A 27,525-nucleotide genomic window follows, 5' to 3' on the forward strand; every position below is an offset into this window, starting at 1 on the left:
TCTACCATCGGTTCCTTGGAAACCCTGTATGAGTCAGAATCAACTAGACAGCAGCAAGTTTGGTTTTACAGTGCTGTGTAAGTCTTCTATTTCCTTGTTGGTCTTAATCCCAGTTGTTCTTTCCATTATTGAAAGTGAGGTATTGAAGTCTCAAACTACTATTGTTGCGTTATCTATTTCTTCCTTCAATTCTGTCAGTTTTACTTCATGTCCTTTGGGGTTCTGTTGTTAGGTGCTTATAACTGTTATATCTTCTTGATAGATCGACGCTTTTATCTTACAAAATGTTCTTCTTTGTCTCTAGTAACAATTTTTCTCTCAAAGTCTACTTTTCTGGTACTAGTATAGTCATGCCAACTCTGTTTTGGGCACTCTCTGTTAAATATTTTTTTCATCCTTTCACTTCAACTTATTTATGTTTTTTATTCTAACGTGTATCTGTAGTAGACAGCATACAATTCAATCATTTTTTTTTTTTTTTAATCCATTCTGCCAATGGATTTTATTGGAGTGTGTGACGGTTAATTTTATGTCAATTTGGCTAGGCCATGGTGTCCAGTTTTTTTGTCAAACACTAGTCTAGATATTGCTACAAAGGTATTTAAATGTGATTAACCTTTACAATAGGTATACTTTAAGTAAATCAGATTATCCTCCATAATGTAGATGGGCCTTATCCAATCAGTTGAAGTCCTTAAGAACAAAAACTGAGGTTTCCTAAAGAAGGAAAGAATTCTGCCACTACACTGCGACATAAAAATCCTGCCAAGCTTCCAGTCTGCTCTCCTGGCCCATGGATTTTGGACTCAAGACTGTGACAGCAACTGTGAATTTCCAGACTGTCTGCTTACCCTGTGGATTTTGGATTTGCCAGCTTCCACGATCATGTTAACCACTTCCTTAAGCTAAATCTACCTATTTGTCTGTCTGTCTATCTATCTTACTGTTGCTTTTATTCTGGAGAATCCTGACTGATATAGAGTGTTTAATCCATTTACATTAATGTAGTGATTGATAAGGTAGAAATTGTACTTGCCATTGTGCTATTTTTTCTACGTCTTATGGTTGTCATTTTTTTGTATTTAATTTTTTATGCCTCTATTCCTTCATTACTGCCTCTTTTGTGTTAAATACATATTTTCTAGTATGCCATCTTAATTTATTGATATTTTGTACTACATTTACTGGGTTATTTTCTTAGTGGTTGTCTTGCGAATTACAATTAACATCTTAACTTTAAAAAATTTCCTTCCATTTAATAGCAGCATACTTGTAATAATACACACACAAAAAAAACTTTGCTCCAATATAGCTGTTCTCCCCTTCTTTCTTGTACTATTATTATCACACAAATTACATCTTTATTCATTATAAGCTCATCAACACAGTATTATAATTATTGTTTTATGCAGTTCTCTTTTATTCTTTTTCTGTATTTACCTATGCATTTACGTTTACCAGTGCTCTTTATTTCTGCATGTGGATTCAAATACTGTCTCAGGTCCTTTCACTTCAACCCAAAAGACTGCCTTTAGCTTTTCCCATAGAGCATATCTGCTAGCGATAAATCCAGTTTATGTTTTTCTGGGAAAGTCTCCTTCATTTTGAAGGATAGTTTCACTGGCTATAGAATTCTTATCTGACAATCTTTTTCTTCTAGCACCCTGAATATGTCATCCCATTGCCTCTGGCCTCCATGGTTTCTGATGAGAAATCAGCTACAAATCTTAATGTAAATTCCTGTACGTAATGAGTCACTTCTCTCTTGCTGGTTTCAAGAATATCTCTTTGTTTTTGGCTTTTGAGATGATGTGTCCAGGTATAGATTCATTTGAGTTTATCCTACTTGGAATCTGTTGAGCTTCTTGGGTGTATAGATTAAAGTTTGTTTGTTTTTAATCAAATTCAGGAAGTTTTTTGGTCATTATTTTTTTCAGATATTATTTCTTCCCCTTTCTCTCTCTCCTCTCCTTATGAGGCAACAATTATGCGCATCTTGGTTTGCTTGATGGGGTTTCAAAAGTCTCTGAGGCTCTGTTTATGTTCCTTCATTCTTTGTCTTTCTATTCCTCAGACTGTGTAATGTTAATTGACTTAACTTCAAGTTTGATGATTCTTTCTTCTGTTAGTTCAAATCTGGTGTTAAGTGAAAAAAAAAAAATCTTGTGAATTTTTTCTATCCATTATTGTACTTTTCAACTCCATTGCTTTCATTTGGTTCTTTTTTTATGATTCTGATCTCTTTATTGATATTCTGTTCTTGGTGAGATATTGTCCTGATACTTTCCTTTATCTCTCTAGGCATGGTTTACTTCAGTCTTCGATATATTTTTAATAGCTGATATAAAGTCTTTATCAGGCTTTTTGATGGACAATATCTATTGATTGCCTTTTTTTTCTTCATGTTTCTTTGCACATCTTGTAATTTTTTGTTAAAATCTAGACATTTTAAATAGTATAATGTGCCAACTCTGAAAATCAGATTTCACACCCCCAAAGTATGCTGTTGTTATTGATTGCTGTTGTTGATGCTGCTATTTTTTGCTTTAGTGACTTTTCTGAATTGATTTATAAAGTCTGTTTTTTGCTGTGTGTGTCCATTGAAGTCTCAGCTTGGTTAGCTTAGTAATCAGCTAATTTTTGTACAGATATTTTCTCAAATGCCTTGAAATATTAAGTCTCTAAGCCATTTCCCAGGGGCTTTGTGTGCCTTCAACATGCCTTCAACATTCTGGATGTTAAAACTCTGCTTTAACCTTTATTTTTTGCTTTTCTGGAGCCTCCAGGTCAGCCAGAGATGAAAGATTAGGGTCTTTGGAGCCATTTTCTGGGCATCTGCACATTCCTTCTCATTCACATGGCCATCTAGATTCATAAGAACATGCTGGAGTTTTTCAAAGCCCACTATGGGCATGTCATTCCCCAGCTTTTTCATTTGAGTTTTTTGGTCAGCCTCTTATTTGCTCCACCTGTTATTGCTGCTCCAGGTAGTTATAATGTTAAACAATTGCAATTGATAGTTTTCAACAAATTAGGGCAAAGGTTGTTCACACTGAGCTAGCTCTGAGTCATATTTTTAGACTACCACAGACCTGGAGAGGAGTTCTGAAAAAGTTGATTTTTACATTTTTTTTTTTTTAACATACAGAAATTGTTAATATTTTATAGAGTACACCATCAGTATTTTCCATTATGGTTTAATATTTTAATATTATTTTCCCTCATGGTATCAGATAGTTACCTTTTTCTTACCTGTTTTTTAATGTCTGGTTTACATTCAACTGGATATTGAATTTATCTGAAGTATTTTTTTTCTGGAATAGTTTATCAACTATTTAAGAACCCTTTTTTGAAAATTTTTTCTCTACTAATTTGATATGCCACCTTTCTAAAATATGATTTTGAATTCTTTCTTACCTTCCAGATATGTTTGTTAATTCACACACTGGTACAAATCCATTATTTTAGAATTAAAATATTTTAATATTGGGCAACACAAATGCTCCCTTTACTTTCTTTTTTTTTAAATTTCTTGAGGATTTTTAATTCATTTGCTCTTCTATATAAATTTTAGAACTCTTGTCAATTCTCACCTCAAAAATAAAATGATAATAATAACGTGGACACTGTAATGATATCAAGCATATATGATCATCTAAAGAAATTGAAGCTTTGCAATTTTGAATCAACAAATATATGGATATAGTATTGTTCTTGGGTGCCTTGGAACTGATAATGACTCATAGTGACCCCATGTGACAGAGTAGAACTGCCCCTGTAGGATTTTCTTGGCTGTAATCTTTACAAAAGCAGTTCACCAGGCCTATCCCCTGCAGAGCCATTGAGTGGGTTTGAACCACCAACCTCTTGGTTAGCAGCTGAGCACTTCACTGTTGTGCCACCGGGAGTCCTTGGATATAGTATACCATTCCATATTTTCACATTCCTTTTGTAACACTCAGTGAAGTTTTGTGGGGTGTTTTCCCCAAAAGAATTTAAAAATTTATTTCTAGGTAATTTTTATTTTGTTGTTGTAATTATTATCGTAAATATAATTTTTTGTTGTATAGTTTCTAATTATTTTTATTAGACATGCAATTTCATTTAATGTTTATTTTCAATCTGCTTCTTTGTTCTTGATAGACATTTCTACAACCTGAAAATTATGATATCTTTTTTGCTGTTTTCCAGTAGGTACCCACATTCTCTTTTATTACCAATTTCACTTGATAGAACTTTCAGAACAATATTAAATATCAGTGGTGATAGAGAGCCTTCTCTTTTGCTCCTGGCTTTAATAAGAATGCCTTTCACATTCACCCTTATGTATGGCATTGTCTGTTGGTTTGAATTAGATTTACTATGTGAAATTAAGGAAAATCTCCTCTATTCATAGATCCCTATGAATCATGGCTCTTAAGAATCATTATTGAATATTCAGTTTTAGCAAGTGATTTTTCAGGATCTGTGGATTATCATATTGTATTTTTTTCTTCTTTATAGTATTATTAGATTTGCTAATAGTAAAACATTTTTGCTTAATAAACTCTATTTCTGCTATTTGTGAATCACTCTTTAATATGGTAATAGATTCAATTTACTAGTGTGATATTTAGAATTATATTTAGAGTTATTGCTTCTCACTATTCATGAATGACATTGGTTTGTTGCTTTCTGTTTGTGGCATTTATGCCAGGTTTTGGTATGAAGAATATGTGAGCCTTGAAAAATCAATTGCAATGGCTTTCTTCCTTTGTTTTAGAAGAATTTATATATAATGGGAATTTTCATTAAAACTTTGAAAAAAATCACTTGGAATAATAACCTGGTCTGAAGCCTCTTTCAAAAGCAATTTTTTGACAGCATTTTGAATTTATTCCTTGATTATTGATGTATTTTAGTTTACTGCTACCCTTGAGCCAATCTGGGTTATTAGTATTTCAAATCAAGAATCAGAGGGATCATAGGGTAAGCCTACTCCAAGAATAATAGCAAGGAGTCACCAATAAAATTCCCCTTTCTGACAGACTTCATAATGTGAATCAAAGGGATTTCTTATTTAAGATAGATTTAGTCAGCTTGAATTTCATGTTGATTAGGATGGCAAACAGCTATGTGAGTGTGCAATTTCCACTCTCTCTGGGTCTAGGTTTCAATGCTCTCCATAGAAGCTTGGTAAAGAATAAAAAAGAATAGTTAGCAAAAATGATTCCAGAGAATTTTGTAAATGCACTGAACTAAACAACCACCTCACAGAAAATACTGCATGGGTAACAAAGAGTACAGTACATTTTTTTAGCCAGAAGAAATTACCAACCTGACAGACCTGCAAATATGGGTGTGGAGTGTGAGGTAAACACAATAAAACACGGACAGTGAACACTTGCCTGGCTTCATTCATATTATCTTTAGCACATCCTTGCTCAAGTCCCACCCTTTCTAGAGATTCACCCAAATAAAATATTAAAGGTTCTATTGAATTTCTGACAAGTACAAATTCTCTATACCCAAGTATGGCTCTAGGCAACAGGGAAAAAATAACAATAAATTTGTTTTCTCACACAGCCTAAAATGTTTGTTAGAGAGAAGAAGAAAAAAAAAAATTCACTCTGATGCTAGGATCTGTTGGAAATTCACTTTGAGTTCAGACACTCATTCATCTCAGCAGTTTATTTTGCTCAAACCCTTGTCCTTTATCCCCATGTTTCAACTTCAGCTTTTAAAAGATATAGGCCCTTCACTGACTTCCTTTCAGTCAAGAAATCAAACTCTATTGTCTCTCCAGGTGCCTTTCATAGTAAACCAAGAGAAGAGAACATGGGGTTGTAGACACTTGAGTGAACCAGATGTCGAGAGGCTGAGGGTCCAGTTTTGTGGCCATAGAAACTAAACAGCTAGGTCAGTATGCACATGTGGCTTAAGTTCTATGAGCCTTATTTTCCACATTTGTAAAATATAAGGAGTTGTACTACAAGGTGAATTTTGAAGTCCCTCCCAGATTCATACTTTTGGATTCAAGAAACAAAGTGCTATTTTAGAGTTTCAGTCACGGCCAAGCGCAAGGCCTACCATCTGGATTTCTAGTTTATGGACCTGATAGAGCTTCAAACGTTGGAAACCACCTTCAAAGTGTGATTATTTAACAGTCTTGGCCACCTCTGACCCTTCCCTTTGGGTTAAATCAACTATAAAAGTAACACTGCCTAAGTTCACCAACGAGTACAAGCTTGTAAGTTTTGCATTTAAGTATTCATGCAAACTGCCTGGAAGCATTTCTTCCTCCTTAAGAGGATTGTTTGCTCTGAAGAGCTCAAGGGTTAACAAAAGGTGAGTGAATGTTTGATGGAGGCGGGCTCCTGAGGGGACAGGTGGAAGATATGGAAGGTGGGAGAGAAAACATCGCCTGCTTCTCACCCCCACCCCACTCCACACTGACCTGGGATGGAGTTCATTTTGGGTGGAGGGGAGTCTTTTCCAAATCTCCTTGTCTGCTGTCAATCAAGAAAAAGAAAAACAGGTGTGCTCTCCCCAGCCTCCAGGGCAGCAAGAGGAGAATGCTTGCAGAAGCAACCCTTCTGCCACAACTCGCTCCAGAACTATTCTATGTTAATAACCATGACTTTCTAGAAAAAAAAAAAATCTAAAGTTGTAAGCAGTCATATCTTTTAAAGGAAACTCAATAGTTAAAAACTTCCAATTGGACAGGAAAGAAGACTATTTGGAACAGACTTTCAAAAGATGGGTAGGTTTCATGTAGTTATTTATTCAATCAAGTATTTATAGAGGGCTTACTGTGTGCCAGACACTGTTCTAGACGCTTGGGAACTCAGAGGAAAACAAGATCAACAATGTCCCTGCCATGATAGTGCCTATATTATAATGTATAAGTAAATAAAACTTACTTCGTTTCCTCTTATATGCTATGCAGGGAAGAAAACCAAGAAACATGACAGAAAGTAGAATGGAGTGGGAATGGAGACAAATTAAATGCAGTGATTGCTCAGAGAAGTCTTTCTTTAATTTATTTTTAAAATTATTTTTGCAATAGAGTATATATAAAATAAAATTTTCCATGTTAACCACTTTCAAGTAAAATTCAGTGTCATTAATTACATTCACAATACTGTGCAACTATCGCCACTATTTCCAAAATTTTTTCTTATCTCAAACAGAAACTAAGTATCCATTAAGCCATAACTCCCCATTCCTTTTCCTTCCAGCCCTTGCTAACTGCTCTGGATTAAATTATGTCCCAGAAAATATGTATTAGAATCATAACCCCTATACCTGTGGATGTAATCATGTTTGAAAATAGCATTTTCTTTGTTATGTTAATTATATCATACTGGAAAAGGGTGGGCTCCAAATTTAATCACTTCTAAATTATAAATAAGAGCAGATTAGACACAGAGATATGGATTGGGAGGGAGAGAGATGTCATGTGAGGATCACCAATGAATGAAGGAATACCCAGAGCTACCGACAAGAAGGGAATCCCCATGGCTAAGACCATGATTTGAACTTTTAGCCTTCAGAACTATGAAAAAAGTAAATTTTTGTTCTTTCTTTAAAGGTGCCCACTTGTAGTATTTCTGTTAAAGTAACACTATAACAGACTAAATAACACTCTAAGAAACTAAGACAGTAACTTCTAATCTATGTGGCCCTGTGTTATTCCCCATAAGTAGAAACATCCAGAAAAGAATACAGTCAAAGACGCAGGTTGCTTGGCAGCCTCAAATTTGAATTATCCAAGAAAAAAAGTGACCCTATAATTCCCTGAGAGTTCTCTCCTCCTGCTTTCCAAACTGCTGAAAAGAAACAGAAAGCCTACTTCTCTTCTGAAAGTCTAAGGCAATGGCTTAGATGAGGAGGTGCACACTTTACGGAAAAAAAAAAAAAAAGCGAGGGACCAATTTAAATTGAGCTGAATTATTAAATTAGTTATATACGTATAATTATATTAAACCTTATAATTAATTGCATTAAACTTCATAGCACTTTGAAAACTCACCAAAAGGGTAAAGACATTTAAGTTACTCTTCTCTGAGGTGATGAAATTAAACTCTAATGTGTTGGGAGGCGAACCAAAAAGAAATACCGGTGAGAGAGGAATAGCTTTTCCTTCCTTGGTTCTGCTCATAAAGGTTGACAGCTCGGTTAGGACTTTACAGGATTCCTGTCTCCCTTTTCCTTCTAGTAATACCTACTATATACTGAGCCTTTCTGTGGCAGGTACTGAACTAAGTGCTCTGCATGTATTACATCATGTAAGCCCCCTCAACAAACCTACGAGATAGCTATTATTATTATCCTCATTTTACAGAAGTGAAAACTGAGGTCTACAGAGGTTAAGTCATTCCTCTAGTATCTAAAGCAACCTGACTCAAAACCATTCCATTCATTCATGGCTTACCACCACAAGCAGACCTTTGTGCAGGCAAAAGGAAGAGATGAGTGAAAAGGTAGAGTGGCTAAACACAGCCAAGATGACAGAGACAGGTCAGTTCTGGGAGTTGAGGACCGTCCTTTGGTCTTTTATCCTGCTGAGTAAAATGCACCCTGCTTCCCAGAGAGGAAAGGCAGAATAACATCTGCTCAATGCCCTCAAGGTACAAAGAACCTCATTTCATTCTCATTCCAATCCTGTGAAGTAGGTATGTTGTTATTAGGTGCTGTCAAATCAGTTCCTACTCCTAGCGACCCTATGTACAACAGAATGAAACACTATCCAGTATCACAATCATTGCTATGTTTGGGCGCATTGTTGCAGCCAGTGTGTCAATCCATCTCACTGAGGATCTTCCTCTTTTTTGATGACCCTCTATTTTACCAAGCAAGATGTCCTTCTCCAGGGACTGGTTCCAACTGGTAACATATCCAAAGTAAGCAAGACGAAGTCTCATTATCCTCGCTTGTAATGAGCATTCTGGCTGTATTTCTTCCAAGGCAGATCTGTTTGTTCTTCTCTCAGTCCATGGCATATTCAATATTCCTTGCAGGCTCCATAATTCAAAGGCATCAGTTGTTCTTCGAGTTTCCTTATTCATTGTCCAGCTCTTGCATGAATATGAGGTGACTGAAAGTACTATAGCTTGGATTAGGGGTACCTTAGTCCTCAAGGTGACATCTTTGCTTTTTAACATTTTAAAGAGGTTTTTTACTACTGCTTTGCCCAATGAATACTTAGTTTGATTGATTTCTTGACTGCTGCTTCCATGTGTGTTGATTTTTGATCCGAGTAAAATGAAGTCCTTGACAACTTCTATCTTTTCTCCTTGAATCATGATGTTGCTTGTTGGTCCACATGTGAGGATTTTTATTTTCTTTATGTTGAGGTGTAATCCATACAGAAGGCTGTGGTCTTTGATCTTCATCAGTAAGCGCTTCAAGTCCTCGTCACTTTCAGCAAGCAAGGTTGTGTCATGTGCATATCACAGGTTGTTACTGAGTCTTCCTCCAACCTCGATGCTGCATTCTTTTTCGTATAGTCCAGCTTCTCGGATTCTGCTCTGCATACAGATTGAATAAGTATGGTGAAAGGATACAACCCTGGCACACACCTATCCTGATTTTAACCATGCAGTATCCCCTTGTTCTCTTCAAACTGCCTCTTGTTCTACATACAGGTACCACGAGAGTACAGTTAAGTGTTCCAGAATTCCCATTCTTTGCAATGTTATCCGTAATTTGTCATGATCCACATAGTCAAATGCCTTTGCATAGTCAATAAAACACAGGCAAACATCTTTCTGGTATTCTCTGCCTTCAGCCTACATCCATCTGACATTAGCAATGATATCCCCCATTCCATGTCCTCTTCTGAATCCTTGAATTTCTGGCAGTTCCCTGTCAGTGTACTGCTGCAACCATTTTTTAAATCTCTTCAGCAAAAATTTACTTGCACATGACATTAATGATACTGTTCAGTAGTTTCCGCCTTCTGTTGGATCACCTTTCTTTTGAATGGGTGTAAACATGGATCTCGTCCAGTCAGTTGGCCAGGTAGCTGTTTTCCAAATTTCTTGGTATAGACAAGTGAGCACTTCCAGCATTGCATCTGTTGAAACATTTCAATTGGCATCCCATCAATTCCAGGAATGCTGTTTGTCACCAATGCCTTCAGCGCAGCTTGGACTTCTTCCTTCAGTACCATAGGTTTTTGACCATATGCTACTTCTTGAAATAGTTGAATGTTGACCAGTTCTTTTTGGTACAGTGACTCTGTGAGTTCCTTCTATCTTCTTTTGATGCTTCCTGAGTCATTCAATTTTTTGTCCTTAGAATCCTTCAGTATTGCAACTCAAGACTTGAATTTTTTCTTCAGTTCTTTCAGCTTGAGAAATGCCAAGCCTGTTCTTTCCTTTTGGCTTTCTAATTCCAGATCTTTCTACATTTCATTATAAGACTACTTTGTCTTCTCAAGCCACCCTTTGTAATCTTCTGTTCGGCTCTTTTACGTCACGATTTCTTCCTTTTGCTTTAGCTACTCAACATTCAAGAGTAATTTTTAGTCTCTTTTGACATCCATTTTGGTCTTTTCTTTCTTTCCTGTGTTTCTAATGACCTTTTGTTTTCTTCATGTATGTCTTTGATATCATCCTACAACTCCTTTGGTTATTAGTGTTCAATTTATCAAATCTATTTTTGAGATGGTCTCTAAGCTCAAGTGAGATATACTCAAGGTTGTACTTTGGCTCTTGTGAACTTGTTTTAATTTTCTTCAGCTTCAACTAGAGCTTGCAAGTGAGCAGTTGATGGTCTGGTCTGCAGTTGTTCCCTTGCCTTGTTCTGACCGATGATATTGAGCTTCTCCATAGTCTCTTTCCACAAATGTAGTCGAATTTATTCCTGCGTATTCCATTTGGAGAGGTCCACATGTATAAAAAAAAACAACATGTATAGCTGCTGCATATGTTGTTGGAAAATGTAATTCCAATGACTAAATCATTGGTCCTATAAAATTCTACCGCCTTAACTCCCATATTGTTTCTATCATCAAGGTTATGTTTTCCAACTGCTGATCCTTCTTCTTTGTCCCCAGCTTCTGCATTCCAATTGCCAGTAATTATGGATGTATCTTAATTGCATGTTTGATCAATTTCCAACTGAAGAAGCTGGTAAAAATCTTTAATTTCTTCATTTTTGCTATTGGTGATTGGTGCATAAATTTGAAACATAGTGATATTAATTGGTCTTCCTTGTAGGCCTATGGATATTATCCTATCACTGACAGCACTGTATTTCAGAATAGATGTTTGTATGTTCTTTTAGACGATGACTGTGACACCGTTCCTTTTCAATTTGTCTTTCCCAGTTTAGTAGACCGTATGCTTGTCCGATTCGAAATGGCCAATACTAGTCTATTTCAGCTCACGAATGCCTAGGATATCAATCTTCAAATGTTCCATTTCATTTTTCACTACTTCCAATTTTCCTTGATTTCATACTCTGTATATTCCATGTTCTGATTATTAATGGATGTTTACAGCTGTTTCTTGTCATTTTGAGTTATGCCACATCAGCAAATGAAAGTCCCAAAAGATGTACTCCACCCATGCCATAAGATTGACTCTACTTTGAGGAGGCAGCTCTTCCCTAGTTGTATTTTGAGTGCCTTCCAACCTGAGGGGCTCACCTTCCAGCATGGTATCAAATAATGTTCTGCTGCTATCCATAGGGTTTTCATTGGTCAGTTTCTTTAGAAGTAGATTGCTAGGCCCTTCTTTCCAGTCATAGCCTTCAAGATCCACTGAAACCCATCCACCAAGGGTAATTCTGCTGGAATTTTAAATATCAGTGGCATAGCATCCAGCATCACAGCAATATTCAAGCCACTGTAGTACAACAAACTGACAGCTGATTGGTGTTGAAGAATGTATGATGACCCCCATTTTACAGAAGATGGAGCTAAGGCATGAATATGGTAAATGCTTTGTACAAAGTCACAGGGCTGGAAAGAGCAAGCTAGAATTTGAACCCTCTTCTCTCTGAGCCCTCACTGCTTCCTCAACACGAGTTTCACTCCAATAAGGAACAACATAGCCACCAGCAGTTACCATCCACTAGGAATGGTATTAGGAGCACTGGTGACTCAATGGTTAAAGTGCTTGGCTGCTAACCAGACAGTCAGAAGTTCAAACCTTCCAGCTTCTCCATGGGAGAAAGATAAGGCAGTCTGCTTCCATAAAGATTGCAACCTTAGAAGCCCTGTGGGGCAGTTCTACTTTGTTCTATGGGGTCGTAAGAGTCAGAATTGACTAGACAGCACCTAACAACAACAAGGATTGTATTAAGACGGTCTAGGTTCTATGAAAGAAAAAATAATGCTCATTATTTCTGCTGTATTTTGTGTTTAAATTCCTACCCTGTCCCTTGCCTTGAAATAACAATATAAGTCTCTGAGAATATTGACATCCTTTTGTCTACACATGAACCATCTAAGAGCAAGCATTGTACTGGGCAGTGAGGGAACATGGAGGGCAGCGGACTGCCATCTCTGCCCTTGAAGAGCTCCTTGTCTCTCTCTTTCTCTGTGTGTGTGTGTGTGTGTGTACCAGGCACACAACTCAATAAACACCATAAGCATCAGGCCTGTGGTGGGGGTGGTTCACAGTGCTGTAGAGACTCAGAGGAGTTTGTGTCTCTTTCCAAGAAGGGCTTCCCCCAGTGGGTCAGGAGAGCTGGCTTTGGAGCTGGACTTGGAAAAACTACTCCAGTTTTAATACATGGGCTGCAAGAGTAATCAGTGAGGCATGAAGTGGGACAGAGGGCTTTCCCAGTGCTGGGAATGTGTCCAGGCAGGAAAAAAAAAAAAATCAGTAAATGACAAATCACGGTGGGCACGTGTACTTGAACCTCTAGGCAGAGAAAAGAAGCATTTTTCAGCAAGGCAAAGGCATGCTTGAATGTGTATTTAGAAAGCTTCTCTGTCTCTAGTAGGCGATCTGATTTGAAGAAGGAAGACAGGGAGGCAGGGGCCAGTCTGGGTGGGAGGTGCTGAGGGGCAGACCTAAGGCAGGTGCTGTGGGAATGCAGAGGAGGAGTCGGGCTAGAGTATGGCTCTCACCTGGCTGAATGTCCAAATTCTCTTAGAGCTTCATCCAAAGACAAATGCGTGGCCCCACCCAGGCACACTGAATCACATTTTCCAGGGCTGAGGCCCAGCAAGTTCATGTTTTGGAAGTGCCAAGGTGATCCTGACTTTTCTAGTAACAGTGCAGCGGAGGAATCTACAAGGGGTAGTGAAGGGTAGACCAGTGTATGAGAAGGACTGAGAATAAGGAGGAGGTGATTAAAAAATGATACTATGATTTATAATTGGGCCTCCTGGGTGAAGGGCTGGGATGTTAGGTGAGCTAGAATTTACTACAGGAGGAGAAAAGACAAGTCAGGTAGTGGGTATAAAATTCTCTTTTCCCAGATACCCAGATACAAACATTCAGTAGGTAGAAGGAAGTGGCCACGATTCAGAGGGTCATAGCTGGAATTAAAAATATGATTGAAACCTTGGGGGTGGGAAGTGTAGGAAAAGATCACCCAGAACTATGTAGAGTCAGAAGACAGAAGGCAACTCAAGATTTGCAAGATATAGAAAGAGGCATTGGAAACTCTATGGGGCAGTTCCACTCTGTCCTAGAGGGCCACTATGAGTCAGAATCAACTCGATGGCACTGGATTTTCTGGGTTAGAAAGAGATAACAAAAGGTCAGAGAAGCCATAGGGGAACTAGTGAGAACACTGGAGGAAAAGACCAGAGTAGGGTGAGGTCTACTGACTCTAGAGTTTCAAAGCAGTCAAGTGGATGAGGACCAAGCAGAGGCAATGGAATTGCCAGTTACAGAGCATTTGATGCACTTGAAAAACACTATGGATGGAGTAGTTGTGTCAAAAGCCAATTGCACTGGGCTATAGAGGGCATGGGAGGTGAGGGAGAGAAGGAAGGCTTTTACCCTCCTGTCTTAAGTCTCAGAGTTGATGCCACCTGTTACAGAGCTGGCAGAAAACAGGAAGGATGTGTGTGAATTTAGAAATATTTACTCTTGCAGCTCAGGGCAGGCAGAGGATGAGAGGGTGTTGAAGAGTGTCTTGTGAGCCAAGGGGATACCTTTATATAGGGCAATCCCTCCAAAAACTGACTCAAACAGTTGACTAAAAGCAAAAATAAATGTATCAGGAGTGAAGGAAAGGAAAGGGACGGGAGGACCAACATGAGATTATCAGAACAAAAGTCTCCAACTGTTTTCATTTTTTTTTAACGTCTGGAATATTGTTGGAGCCCTGGTGGGGTGGCGGTTAAAAGCTCTGCTGCTAGTCAAAAGGTTGGCAGTTGAAATCCACCAGCTCCTTGGAAACGCTGTGGGGCAGTTCTACTCTGTCCTATAGGGTTGCTATGAGTTGGAATTGACTGGAAGGCAATGAGTTTATGGTATTGTAGAATCAGTTAGGGGTCTTATCTTGAACCCACCACAACCAGGAATGTTAGGACTTAACAATTCTGCATAAGAATCGTCAATCTAGTATGAGTTCCATCACGTTTTTCATAGTTATGTGATAGATGTTAAAAGCAATTTGTGTCTCTGAGGAAGATCAACTGCTCCTTTTGAGACTAACTGTATAGTCCTTGTGTATAATCCTTTGCGCCCTGGTGGTGCAGTGGTTAAGAGCTCAGCTCTTAACCAAAAGGCTGGCAGTTTGCATCTACCAGCTGCTCCTTGGAAACTACGTAGGGCAGTTCTACTCTGTCCAAAAGAGTTGCTGTGAGTCAGAATTGACTAGACAGTAACAGGTTTGTTTTGTGTGTGTGTGTGTGTGTGTGTTTGTATGATCCAGAGGGTGCTACTATGGAATAAAGAGAACGGCTTGATGAATCACAAAGGTGCATAATTTATTGAATAAAAAGAATATGACATTTCGGAGTAAATTCCATGGAAAATGAATGCAGTGTGTTTTGATGAAGCCGGCACTGAGAATATTTCCTTAGAAACCAAGTTCATATTTTCATTAAAAGAGAGAGAGAAAGAAAGAAAGCACATGAGTGAGAGAGAGAAAGTGTGTGTGAGAGAGAGAGAGAGAAGCGGGCTACGGTATTCAAGCGTGCCAGTGAATTAACATTTTGTGGTAAAATGCTGCCTGAGAAATTAAAATGATATTTGAAACATAAATCCCGCGTGCTAACAACTCTCGTTATAAGCACCCGCCAGAGTCAACAGACAGAGTTTGTTTGCTGGGAGGTTGTTTCTGGAGGCCAATTCTTGAGTTCTCAAAAAACATCTGTGCAAATGCAGGGTGAAAAGCCACAGCAATCGAAGCCATCAGCGGTTAGGTGTGTTATAAATATATTATTACTTCATTGTAATGGCACACAGGCCTTGGCTAGACTGCAGGAATGACCTCACCAGCTGTCAGTCCCTGAGTTACTCTCCCTGAATGAGCATTCAAGATACAGCAGTGACTCCGAGTCATACGGTGTCAACACAGAGGTACTTATAAAAGAGGACACAAGCACAGAGTCATCAAAATTCTACCAAGAAGAGAGTCTGGTGTGAAACTAGAGAGATACTGAGGGATACTTCCATCACAGAAGAACGCCATTCACACCAGCCCTGGAACACCTTTTTCACGGAACCAAAGACCCAGCTATCCTCTGGGCTTTTTGACTCTCTCCTTCCTCTCAGAAAGAAGACTTTACCACCCAAAAGAAGCAAGTTGCTTCCAAGGAGTCGTTTCCTGTAATGGAAATGGGCAAATGCAGGCTGAAGCTGGTGTCAAGGGTCCGAAAGCAGCTAGGCTCCTGGCAGACGTTCTCTGCACCCACAGAAAACCAAGAACTTTCGTCAGGGCTATGTTTCTCTCTGCAAGGATAAAGAAAACACGTAGAAGATAAGAAGACTGCCCGCAACTAAATGGAAAATGATGGTGGCCCAGAAGTATCAGGAGCCATGGAAAAAAATGTGAAAAGAAGAGAAGGAACACCTGGAGGTGGGCTGTCCTCACTTAGCTCAAGTTTCCAACCGAGTTCCAAACAGTCCTGAGAAGTAGTTGAAGCAGTTTAGATTTTGGCCAGAGGCGTGTGCACTGGCCTGGGAGTCAGAATGTCTGATGTGGGTTTGGGGTCCTTCCACATATTTTAAGTATGAGCCTCCCCATCAGTGTCCTTGGCTGTTCCTTACTGAAAAGGAGGGTTAGGTGGGGGTTTCATTTCTAATGGACTTGGAGATGTATCAAGAGTAGATATTGGATACGTTCCATGGATGAGTGCTATTACTCAAAGCATCAGGGAATGGTAGAGATAGGGGAGGGAGAGTTAAAGCGTAATTTCATTCTCTTTAAAGAAAAAAGCATAATTTTCATCTTTTGACTTACCACAAGTATGCGACTTTTGGTACAGAAGCCTGAAATTTCATCACAATGTATATCCAAGATTCCGAAGGAACCAACTAGACTATGAGCCCCATGAGGCCAGATAGCACATTGGGGTTTTGATCATCAGTGTACTCAAGTAGGATTTGCTGAATAAATGACCGACCACAGCAGTCATGACTGTCACCATGTTTTCAGTCACATGCCACATCTAGCTTCAGGTCTTGCACAAATCCAGCAGAGCCACCACGGGCAATTTCTGATCGTCAGCCTTTGGATACAGCCTTGTTACAAACTGAGGCATGGTGTTTCAAAGATGAGTGCCTTTGCATTGTAATTACTTGGGAGGACAGGCATTCCATTCAGTTAAAACTTTACACTAATAATTTGGAAAATATGTGGTATAAAATTTTAGTTCAACAAGTATTTCATTCATTTATTCATCCGTTTACTCATTCAAGAAATACCAAGTGCTACATAAAAAAAAAAAAAAAGAAAACCTCTGTTGCCATTGAGTCAATTCCAACTCATAGCAACCCTATAGGACAGAGTAGAACTGTCCTATAGGGTTTCCAAGGAGCAGCTGGTGGATTTGAACTGCTGGTTATTAGCTGAACTTTAACCACTGCACCACCAGGGCTAGACTAAAAACAAGAAAATGTCCTGCTTTCACGGAGCTTACATTTTAGTGGGAGAGATGGATAACAAAAAAAGAAACAAAACAAACAACAACTATATATGTTGTATATATATATTCTTATTGGGTAAGAATAAGTTCTATGAAGGAAAATTAAGCAGGTAAGAGGACAGAGAGTGACAGAGGGTGCAATTTTGCATAAGATGATCAGGGAAGTTCCCTATAAGGAGATAATATTTTATCTAAGACTTGAAGGAAATGAGAGACTAACTCCTGAAGATATTTTGGGGAAGAAAATTCCAAAGAGAAGAGTACAAAGGCTCTGAACTAGATAGATCATCAGGGCCCAGAAAGACCTCTTGTATGTTATCTCTCCCTTTTCTCTCTAAGCCTCCCAACACAGTCTAGGTTTTCAGGCAGGGTGAAAAAACTACCTCTCCCCTTCATTTACTTCATTTCTCTCTTTCCCTGCACCTCTCCCCTCAACACACACACACGTAAAACATCCTTCTCCTTCGTGAATATCATCTCAAATAAACAGGTGAAGCCAAAGAATGCCACATCTGTCCAAGGTATGACACCCATTCACATAGGTAAAAAAGTACCTGGCATAAAGGAGAAGCCCTAAAGATGTTAGCCCCCTTCCTCCTTTTTTCCTCCCACCTTTCATTAGAAGATACTCGGTGGCACAGTGATTAAGAGCTGTGGCTGCTAACCAAAAGGTCTGCAGTTCAAATCCACCAGTTGCTCCTTGGCAATCCTATGAGACAGTTCTATTCTGTCCTATAGGGTGGCTTTGAGTCGGAATCAACTGTACAGCAAAGGGTTTTGGGTTTTCACTAGAACTCCAAAAGTGCTATTAATAAGAGTAATTCCTCACCTCTGTAAAAACACTTTGTTCTTGTCAAGCACTTTCATGTCACAATCTCATCTCTTTTTTACAACCACCCTGTAAGGTGCCTTAAAAAAAACCCATTGCCGTTGAGTTGATTCTGACTCATAGTGACCCTACAGGACAGATTAAGACTGCCCCATAGGGCTGCCAAGGAGTGGCTGGTGGATTCAAGTTGTCAACCTCTTGGTTAGCAGCCGAGCTCTTAACCACTGCACCACCTGGACTCTGAGGTGCATAAGGCATTTGTTTTTACCCCATTTCATAGAAGGCGAAACTGAGACACAGCAAATTGGTGACCAAGTTGAAACTGGAAGGCAGATTTCTGACTCCTGGCCGTGGATTCCATCCCTGTAGGAACTGGCTGTCAAGTTGCTCCCCAGGGCTGTTCTAGGTGATGTCTTCAAGAAGCCACGGTGATAAATACAATGCTCCCTCTGAAAATCCTCTTAAAATTCAAGACACTGCATAGAAGCATTACTATTGCGATTATGATTTTTGAATGCAGATGAGAAATTAATTCCTATACATACAAAGATACAAAGATGTTTGTCATTGTTACCAGCAGTCTTGGTCTTTGCACACGTTTCACGTTCGGTAGTGTAACTATGGTCAACCTAGGTGGGTGGATTTTCGTGTGGTGCCATATGGGCTGGAGCCCTGGCATTTCTGTTGGTCAATGTACTTCAACACAGACAATCCAAAAGCAAATAGCTCCAGTCCTCTCACAGCCACACACAGCAGAGAAGGTAGAAGAGACAGTGGGCTCCCAGACAGTAGCATGGATGACACAAATGGTGGTAGGTCTTTTACACCACCTGATACTTGGTGGCACCTGAATGAAGCTCATAGTAAAGGCGTGCTTCTCCAGGCTAGCATCTCTCAGACAATGTGCCGCCAGTGTTGCTTGTCTTTCTTTTCAAAGAAAAACTTAAACCATACCTATATGACTTCAGCCACTGAAGAAAATTCCCTGACAAAAAGAACGCTGATCATATCTTGGTAGCTGCTGATATTTTTTAAATCCTCCACACACCTTGATAAGAAATGTGGGAAGCTGTTATGGATTGAATTGTGTCTCCCTTCCCCAAAAGATACATTGATGTCCTAAATCCCAGTACATGTGAACGCGACCTTGTTTGGTAATAGGATCTTTGAAGATGCTATCTGTTAGGTTAACCAACATGAGGTCACACTGGAGTAGAGTAGGTCCTAATCCTGTATGACTGGTATCCCTATAAAAGAGAAGGTACACAGAGGTATGAAGACAGAGGCAGGATACCATGCAATGCTGTGGCTACAAGCCAAAGAATGTCTGAAGCTACCAGAAGCTAGGAAAGAGGCATGGAACAGTTTTTCTCTCAGAGCCCTCAGAGGGAATCCACGCAGGCCGTACCCTGATTCGGCTTCTGTCCTCCAGCACTGTGAGACAATAAGTTTCTCCTCTTATAAGCCACCCAATTTGTGATATTTTGTTGCGGCAGCCCTGGGAAACTAATAAGGGCATTTTGCTTTTAAAATCATAGTTGATTTCAAAACCTATCCTGCAACAGAAATAACAGGGCACAGAGAATTAAGGGGGGAAAATGGTTTTCCTCACTTCTCAGAACTATTAGCTACTGTCAACAAGTTTTCAGGTCATTGCTTCATCTCATGTTTATAGACCACTGCCTATTTCTCAGAACAGAGACACAGATAGAAAACTGTGTTCAAGTCAACTCTGACTCATGGTGACCTTATGTACAACAGAATGAAACGTTCCCGAGTCCTGTGCCATCCGTATGGTTGCCGAAATGTTCTGAGTCCTCTGTTGCAGCTACCTCGGCTCTGTTACAGCTGAGCCCTCTGTTACAGCTATTGTGCCCAACTATCTCACCAAGGATCTTGCCCGCCCTAACTGGCCCTCTGCCAAACACGATGTCCTCCTCTAGCAATTGATCTCTCCTGATGATGTGTCCAAAGCAAACGAGCCAGATAATGTTCTGTTGTGATCCATAGGTTTTCATTGGCTCATATTTGGAAACAGATCACCAGGCCTTTCTTCCTAGTCTGCCTTACTCGGGAAGCTCCCCTGAAACCTGTTCATCATGGACAATCCTGCTGGTATATAAAACACTAGTGGCATAGCTTTCAGCATCACAGCAACCCACAAGCCACCACATACAACAAACTGACAGATGGGTGGTGGATTTCTCAAAATAGTTATCTATTATCTAATTTCATCTCTGATAGAAAACTGAATGGATTCGGTAAGGCAGGTATTATTTCCATTTTATGGATAAATTAACTGAGGACGAAGAAAGCTGGCAGTAGAGCTAGGACTGGAAACAGGATATCTGATTCCTCACTCAATGTGTTAGACATTCTGTCATGGTTCTGGGGCATACTCAAAGTCCCCACTGCCAAAAGGCTCCCACTGCACTGCCCAGAAAAGCAGGCACGAGCCATGCGCGGCTACTGGGCCCTTGAAATGTGGCTAGTCCAAACTGAGATGTGTTGCGAGAATAAAATACATACCAGGTTTAAAGATTTAGTACAGAAAGAGAATATGAAATATCTCCCTAATAATTTTGTTGACTACATGTTGAAATAATAATTTTGTGAATATACTGGGTTAAATAAAATATATTATTAATATTAATTTCACCTGTTTCTTTTTATTTTATTAAATATGGCTACATTCAGTAAAATCAAAGTTACAAATGCGGTGCCCTTATTTCTAGTGCACAGCAAACTACCTTGTGGGTTCCTTAGAGCGCTTGTTTACAATTGACTTTCTATGGCAGAGAAACTTCTCTAGGAATTGTACACCTTCCTCTCCAGCATTCTTTCTATTCTGACCGTCTGTAAGCAGGAACCTGATGGCACACATCTTCACATGTGCCTATCACCCGGTCTATTGAAATAAATAGCAGGCAGGCAGCTATGGTTACATTTTATTCGAAGAAGTAGCTGAAAGTTATGGAGGCCACAGCTCAATTTTACTCCTCCATCCTTTGGTGTCTCTATTTAAATAATCCAAGAATTCTCACTTCAGTTCATTACCAGACTCTCTTCTAGAATGTTTTCCCATTTAATTAATTTTTTCCCCTAAATAAGCTTATGAATCCGCACTACCTGCCTCTAGGACATCCTTGACCCACCCAAGGCAACATCTTGGAAGTCACCCATCCCACAGCCATACAGAATTGGGGACCAGGGAGAGCACTGGATGCTCAGATGTATTTTCAGATGTTAAATTCTGACTCCCAGCTCTCACTTGAAATGGGCAGTGGCCTAACAAGGTATTTACAGGTCAGAAAAAAAAAAAATCAATAAATAAAAGCAGATTGCTTCCAGAAGCTGTGAATCTGCCGCCCGGTAAGCCTGCTGGTTTGATGCGTTCAGCAAAGTGCATGAAGAACTCTCAAAAGTCACAGTGATTTGGTTAATTGGGTAAAGATAAGGGTTTCTGAATAGCAGAGTCAGTTTGCCATATTGGCCTGGTACCCAGGGACATGTGATGGAAAACCAGCTCGGCTGTCTGGGTGCATCTGAACACTCAGTTATTTCATAAAGCCTGCACTGTGTGTTCGGAATGCACATTTGCTCTTATGAATAACAGTAATTGTTTGGCTTGGCCTGCCTTTGTGTGACCGCCAGCTGGCAATGACTGGAACCGTGACACATGACACTCCAGCTGTGTCCACATGTTTCTGCCTCGCAGTATCCACTTATATAATTTGCTTTTTTGATCAACAGTTGAAGCATTTAGGGGAACTCATCATATTACACATGTCAGCTACTTCTCTGCAAATACTTCTATTGCTATTTCAAAAAATTTTTTTCATTATTCCTTGCTTATTATGGTGATGTTGCGACTTCATTAAACATAGTGCAGTAAAGGATACATTCCTAATTGAACTCGAGCAGTTTTCCCTTGAATACACATAATTACAAGACAATAGCTTAGCATTTAATCAAATGAACCATTAAAATAGTAACTAATGATGGTCTTACTATGACTGACAGACCTGACCTAACTATCTTTAAGTTTCCCCCCGTTTTATTAGGCTTGCTATATTAGTCGTTGTAATTAGGTTTGCATTGGAGAACTGATAAGTACCTGGATTGTGGTAAAGAATCTTATCTGCTTGGGTGTTATAAAGTTTCTGTTGTGCTAAAACCTATTTTCTTCAGAAAGATTTGGAAGAACCAAGCAGAAATTGAACTTGACCCAAAATATACTTGTATTTTTATTACCTTTTCCTGTGAAACTGAAAACATTCACTTAATCCCTCCTTCCTGATACCAAAGAACAGGGAACACACGCAGCCCTTTCAGCTCTTGGGAAAATTCTGAATTATGCAACATTGCTAACTTATGGCCCATCCAGTGAAACTGTGCCATCGCTGTTGCCTAAAACTCTTCTTCTACTTCTTCCCTTACTATAGCTCAGGCTTCCACAAATTGCCAAGCTTATTAAACGTGTTGAAACATCAGAATAGCTGACCAGAGAACCATATGTTGACAGTCTTTATAGCCCAGAGAGACGTTTACCATGCAAAAATGATTCACACTGCTGCAGAAGGGTGAACAGGCTGGAGACTTTCTACTTGGAGGAGGGAAGAATCGATTTCATCCATTCCTTTTGTACTCGGACTCTTCTGGCTCCTGTCAGCAGCAAAGCATTAGCAATAGTGGTGGAATTAAATACAGTAGCTGTGGAAAAGCTGGGTGGGAGAGTAGCCTAGAAAGGTGGAAGGTCCATTAAATTAGTGGTCAGAAGATTTGAGTTCTAGCTCAGGATCTGTTCCTAGCTGTGCTGCCTTGTGAAATAAATTTCTTACCTCTGCATGCATCAGTTGCTTGATTCTTAAAAAAAAAAAAAAGAATGGGAAGGAAAGAAGCAGAGAAAGAGAGAGATTGAGAATGGAAAGACTTGTCCTTTCTAATACACAGGACCATCGTGAAGGTTCAACAGGATAATGACCATAAAGGGACTTGGAAAAGTATAAAGCATTCTGTAAATTCGAAGAATTCTTACTGTATAAAGTATAATGGAATTGGATATCAAAATGGAGGGATGTGAAAGGCCCCTGGGTGATGCAATGGCCAATGTGCTCAACTACTAAGCTGCAGGTTGACAGTTAGAACCTATTCAGCAGCACCATGGAAGAAAGTCCTGGCCATTTGCTTCTGTAAAGATTACAGCCAAGAAGACCCTATGGAGCAGTCCTACTTTATAACATGTAAGGTCACCATCAGTCAGAATTGACCCTACAGCAACTGGTTTGGTTTTTGGATTTTTATAAGATTTATTTTGGGATATACTTCACCAAATACGAGAGAAAAGGGAGAAATGTTAGCTGATCTGATGAGAATTTGAGAGAGAAAAACAAGTTGAAAGTTGCTTGAAAAAATTATTTTCAGCCAACTTAACGTCAACAAATTTGTGAGCTGGAAGAAACCAGAAATCTTATAGCCAATCCCCTTCATTTTACTGACCAGAAAACTGAGTCACAGCAAAGAGAAGTGAGTCACCCAAGGCCACACAGCTAGCTGGTGGTACATCAAGGAAGCCGGGGTCTCCTGATGTACAGTGACTCCAGCTCTCTCTATTGGACCTTTGGAGAAAGCATTCTATAGCAAGACATGCGATGAGAATTAGGAAAGTTCCTATGGGAAATATTTGTGTTGCTGTGGGAAAATAAGAAGAAGTAGATGGATAAATTGCCAGACACTGGCACATTGGATTACAAGACAATGTAAACCAGGATTAATAACCAGGAACAAAAGCTTGTCACATCTCTGGAGGGCTTTGATGAGAGGCATGTTGGGACTTAGCAATCGGCTGTTGGGGAAGGGGAAGAAGTACTGAAAGGCAGGACTACTGTTGGAAGCTTTACCCTATCTGAAGAATTGGTCCCATGGGGGAGTGGCCACCAGAACAAAGAAGTGTAGCAAACAGTCTCCCACCAAGCACTTGCTAACATTTGGGGAGGATTTGGAGCTGAAGGACACGGCACAGCAGCAGCAGTGTCCAGACAGTGATGATGCCTGGAATCAGGAAGCTGACAATGTCATGGTTTTGGGTGGTCCATCTGCTTTGGAACAAGACCTCAGCCAGCAGCTGGAGTTAAAAGAAAGAGGGTCTAGCTCTTAGAGGAAGAAGTTTGCAAGAACTAGAACTGTGCCTGGCATATGTTGGGTATAATAATAAAGAACGTGTTAGGGTGTACATCCCTCAGCCATCTGGGCTACAGTTCAGGAAAGATTCCAATTCCAAAAGAAGGACTGGAGTCCAGATCATGGGAACTGGGCCAGGCCATCTAAGGGGGAAGAAGGCATAGGAGGGCTGGGCTTATCCCCAAACATACTTAAAACTCCAGGCTTAGGAGTGGAGGCTAGGTCCGGCACTATAGTTTGAATCTCCTGAAGCACTCGTGTCCTTGGTCAGACTGATATACTGAAGGATTCTACCTTAAAAATCTGTAGAGATTGCTACTGAAATGAGAGAGATTCAGGGCCTAACATAGCTGCAAAGTGGTTAAGAGCTTGGCTGCTAACCAAAAGGCCAGCAGTTTGAATCCACCAGCTGCTCCTTGAAAACCCTATGGGGCTGTTCTACTCTCTCCTATAGGGTTGCTACAAGTCAGAACTGACTGAATGGCACATAAGAACAACATAATTACAGCCATTTTTCTCAGTTATACAAGAACCTAGTCTTGGAATATTCTCTAGACTCTAAATCTTATGAGAGCAGAGGCCATATTTAGTTTGTTGGTTTGTTGGTTCATTTGTTTGTTTTCTACTATATGCCAGGCACCCAGCATAGGGCCAGGTACAGAGTAGTCATTCAATAAATATTTGTGAGTGAAAAATGAGTAAATATTCAAACTCTTCCCTTTCCCTACTGGCCATTCCAACACTATTTCTCTGATAGTAGGGCTGTTTATTAGGGATCCCTGCCTGCTTTATAGAGTTATCCAGGTCTGGCTTTTAGCCACAGCAGACTTGAAACGGTGATTGTAACAGAGAATCTTAACAGAGTTCAAAGACAACTCTAGGAGTAGAATAAAAATTTATAAGGAGAAAAGCAGATCCTGAATACTTGAACAATCGCTTATTTTCTCTTTATTGTTGTCAAGAAGGAGGTTTCAGGAAGGGAGGAACGGTTTAAATTGAAATGTCATCCAAACTGTAAGCGCTTTATTTAATGGGATTGATTTTTTTTCAGGTAGCAAAATTTGTTTATCCATTTATTAATTCTTCTCAGTGGGCCAATTTCCTCATTGTAAAATTATAATAAAAATAATACCTATCTCCTATAGTCCTATGGTGATTAAAAGAGCTTATAGGTACAAAAGATTTAGAAAAGTTCCTGGCACATAGTAAGCACTCAATAAAAATTAACTATAATCATCACCATCATCATCCTCATCTCCATCATCACAATCATCACTGTCACAGACATATCGGTTGGTCATAGAAGAACATAACCAAAGACTGTGAGCTCTTTGAGGAGAAAAGTTTTGGCATAGTTATCCCTGTGTTTCTACTAATGAGCTTAGAGCTTGGCACATAGTGGGTGCTCAACAAATGTTTGTCAATTAAAACAATGACTATATATATAAAGGAAACCCTCATGGCATAGTGGCTACAGCCACTAACAAAAAGGTTGGTAGTTCAAATCCACCAGGTGCTTCTTGAAAACCCTTTAGGGCAACTCTACTCTGTCTTGTAGGGCCACTAAGACTCAGAATCGATTTGAGGGCAGCAGGTATATATAAAGTCCACTAAGACTTAAACCATAAACAAAACAACAGAAAGGCAGAGATTATATGAAAAGGCATTCTGAACAAATCAAAATCATTGTTAGAAAAGATGCAGAATGGGCATGATGAAGGAGGACAACCTGTATTTTGCTGATGATTCCTATAGTGGAATAGGTTCATATGGAGTCATAAATGGTCCTTAGTGCCAGGAGTGAGTTGGAATCGACTCGACAGCAATGGTTTTATGGGTAGTGTCAAGTTAAGGACAGCCTTGAAAACCAGGCTAGGATGGTTGGACTTTGTTACAAATCTGGTATTTCACAATTCTTTCCACACCACAGAAACAGTAGACACTTCACACACAACAGCCAACCTACATCTAAGAAACTGTACAAAGGCTGTAATTTAGATGAACTTCATTCACTAATTTAAGCAAAAGACTGGCCGTTTATTTTTTGTAATGTTATTTTTGGTTTAAAATTCACTATTTTTTATCATTACAGGAATAGTATGTGAATTTTTAAAAGTTTATTAAAAAGGGGGTTCCATCTATTGTTTGGGACATAGACATATGAAAAGATCATTGCTTTCACACTAATAACAAGAAAAAAAAAAGCTGGACAATATACAAAATTGAAATGTTTTTTGAAAATCTGAGGCGAGGTTGCAGTGCAACCATCCAAGTAAAGACAAGTACTTCCAAAGAGACATGAGGATACAAGCACTGACTTACCTGCAACCTAGCACAAGAAGAAAACAGGGCAACTATACAGGTGGGTAAGAATATTTGAGCAAATATTTTAATGAGTTTGTAAATGTGGAGAGTAGGCTACTATAAGACTACAGAAACACCATGAGCTACAGACAAAATAGTAGTTGATACAAAATCACAGGTTCTTCTCCAGAATCTCACCCAGGCCTTACATAGGCTCCCAAGAAAAAAAAATAGAGTGCAAGGCAGGAGACCAAAGAATGTCTCTCTTCTGGGGCAGGCCTGGGGTACGAGAACAAGATTTACTGTGAGAAAGGCACCAAGTCCTGCCCAGATCTCTCTCCCCTATGGAAAAAAGGTCTTAAACTTCCCTATGCTCATGATATACAAAAGTTTTGATCTGCAAAAAGGAATGTAGAGTGATAGAAATGATAAAATGAGATAGTAAAATGCTCATTTTTTAAATTTTTAAGTGTTCTAAAAGTAATTGTTGGAGGTGGGTCCAAGGTGGTGGAGTAGTCAGACACTTCCGGTGAACCCTCTTACAACAAAGATCCCAAAAAACAAGTGAAACGATTATATTTATGACAAACCAGAAGTCCTGAACATCAAAGGCAAAGTTAGAAAACGGAGTGAGAGGCAAGGGGACGGAGAGATGGTTCAGAGGAGTTGCCGGACCTGAATTGCCCAGAACCCTCAGGCACCATTCCTGGGAGTGGCTGTGGCAGGCTGGCAGTAGCTCCTGGCCTCAGTTTCCTCAGGAAGAAACACCCAACTGCACAGCCTACTCACACCTGCAGAACCAGAAAAGAACAGTGCTGTCGACAAAAGCTAACTACTTCCATATGTTTTACCATGCCCCAAGCCCCCAAGCTGACTTCGGCGCCTGTCGATTTCCCTGGGCCTGAGATAGGTCCTACCGTGTGCTCTGAGCCATTCTCCCGGCCTTGGAGAAGGAATAAATTCACAATTGGGGAAAAGATAATCTGCCAGCTCCACTAACATGGGGAGCTCAAGACAGAAGCTGCTCCTCTCCAGGCATAAATGGCCCATGGACTTTCAATACCTTTCCCCTCCTGCATGGGCTTATATGGACCTATTTCAGGAGAATAGGCCCATGTTGGCAGACTACAATTATTTCAGCTGTGTGGTGAAGAGGTGGGTG

The sequence above is a fragment of the Loxodonta africana genome, chromosome 15, assembly GCF_030014295.1.
Source record: "Loxodonta africana isolate mLoxAfr1 chromosome 15, mLoxAfr1.hap2, whole genome shotgun sequence".
NCBI classification, from domain to species: Eukaryota; Metazoa; Chordata; class Mammalia; order Proboscidea; family Elephantidae; genus Loxodonta; species Loxodonta africana.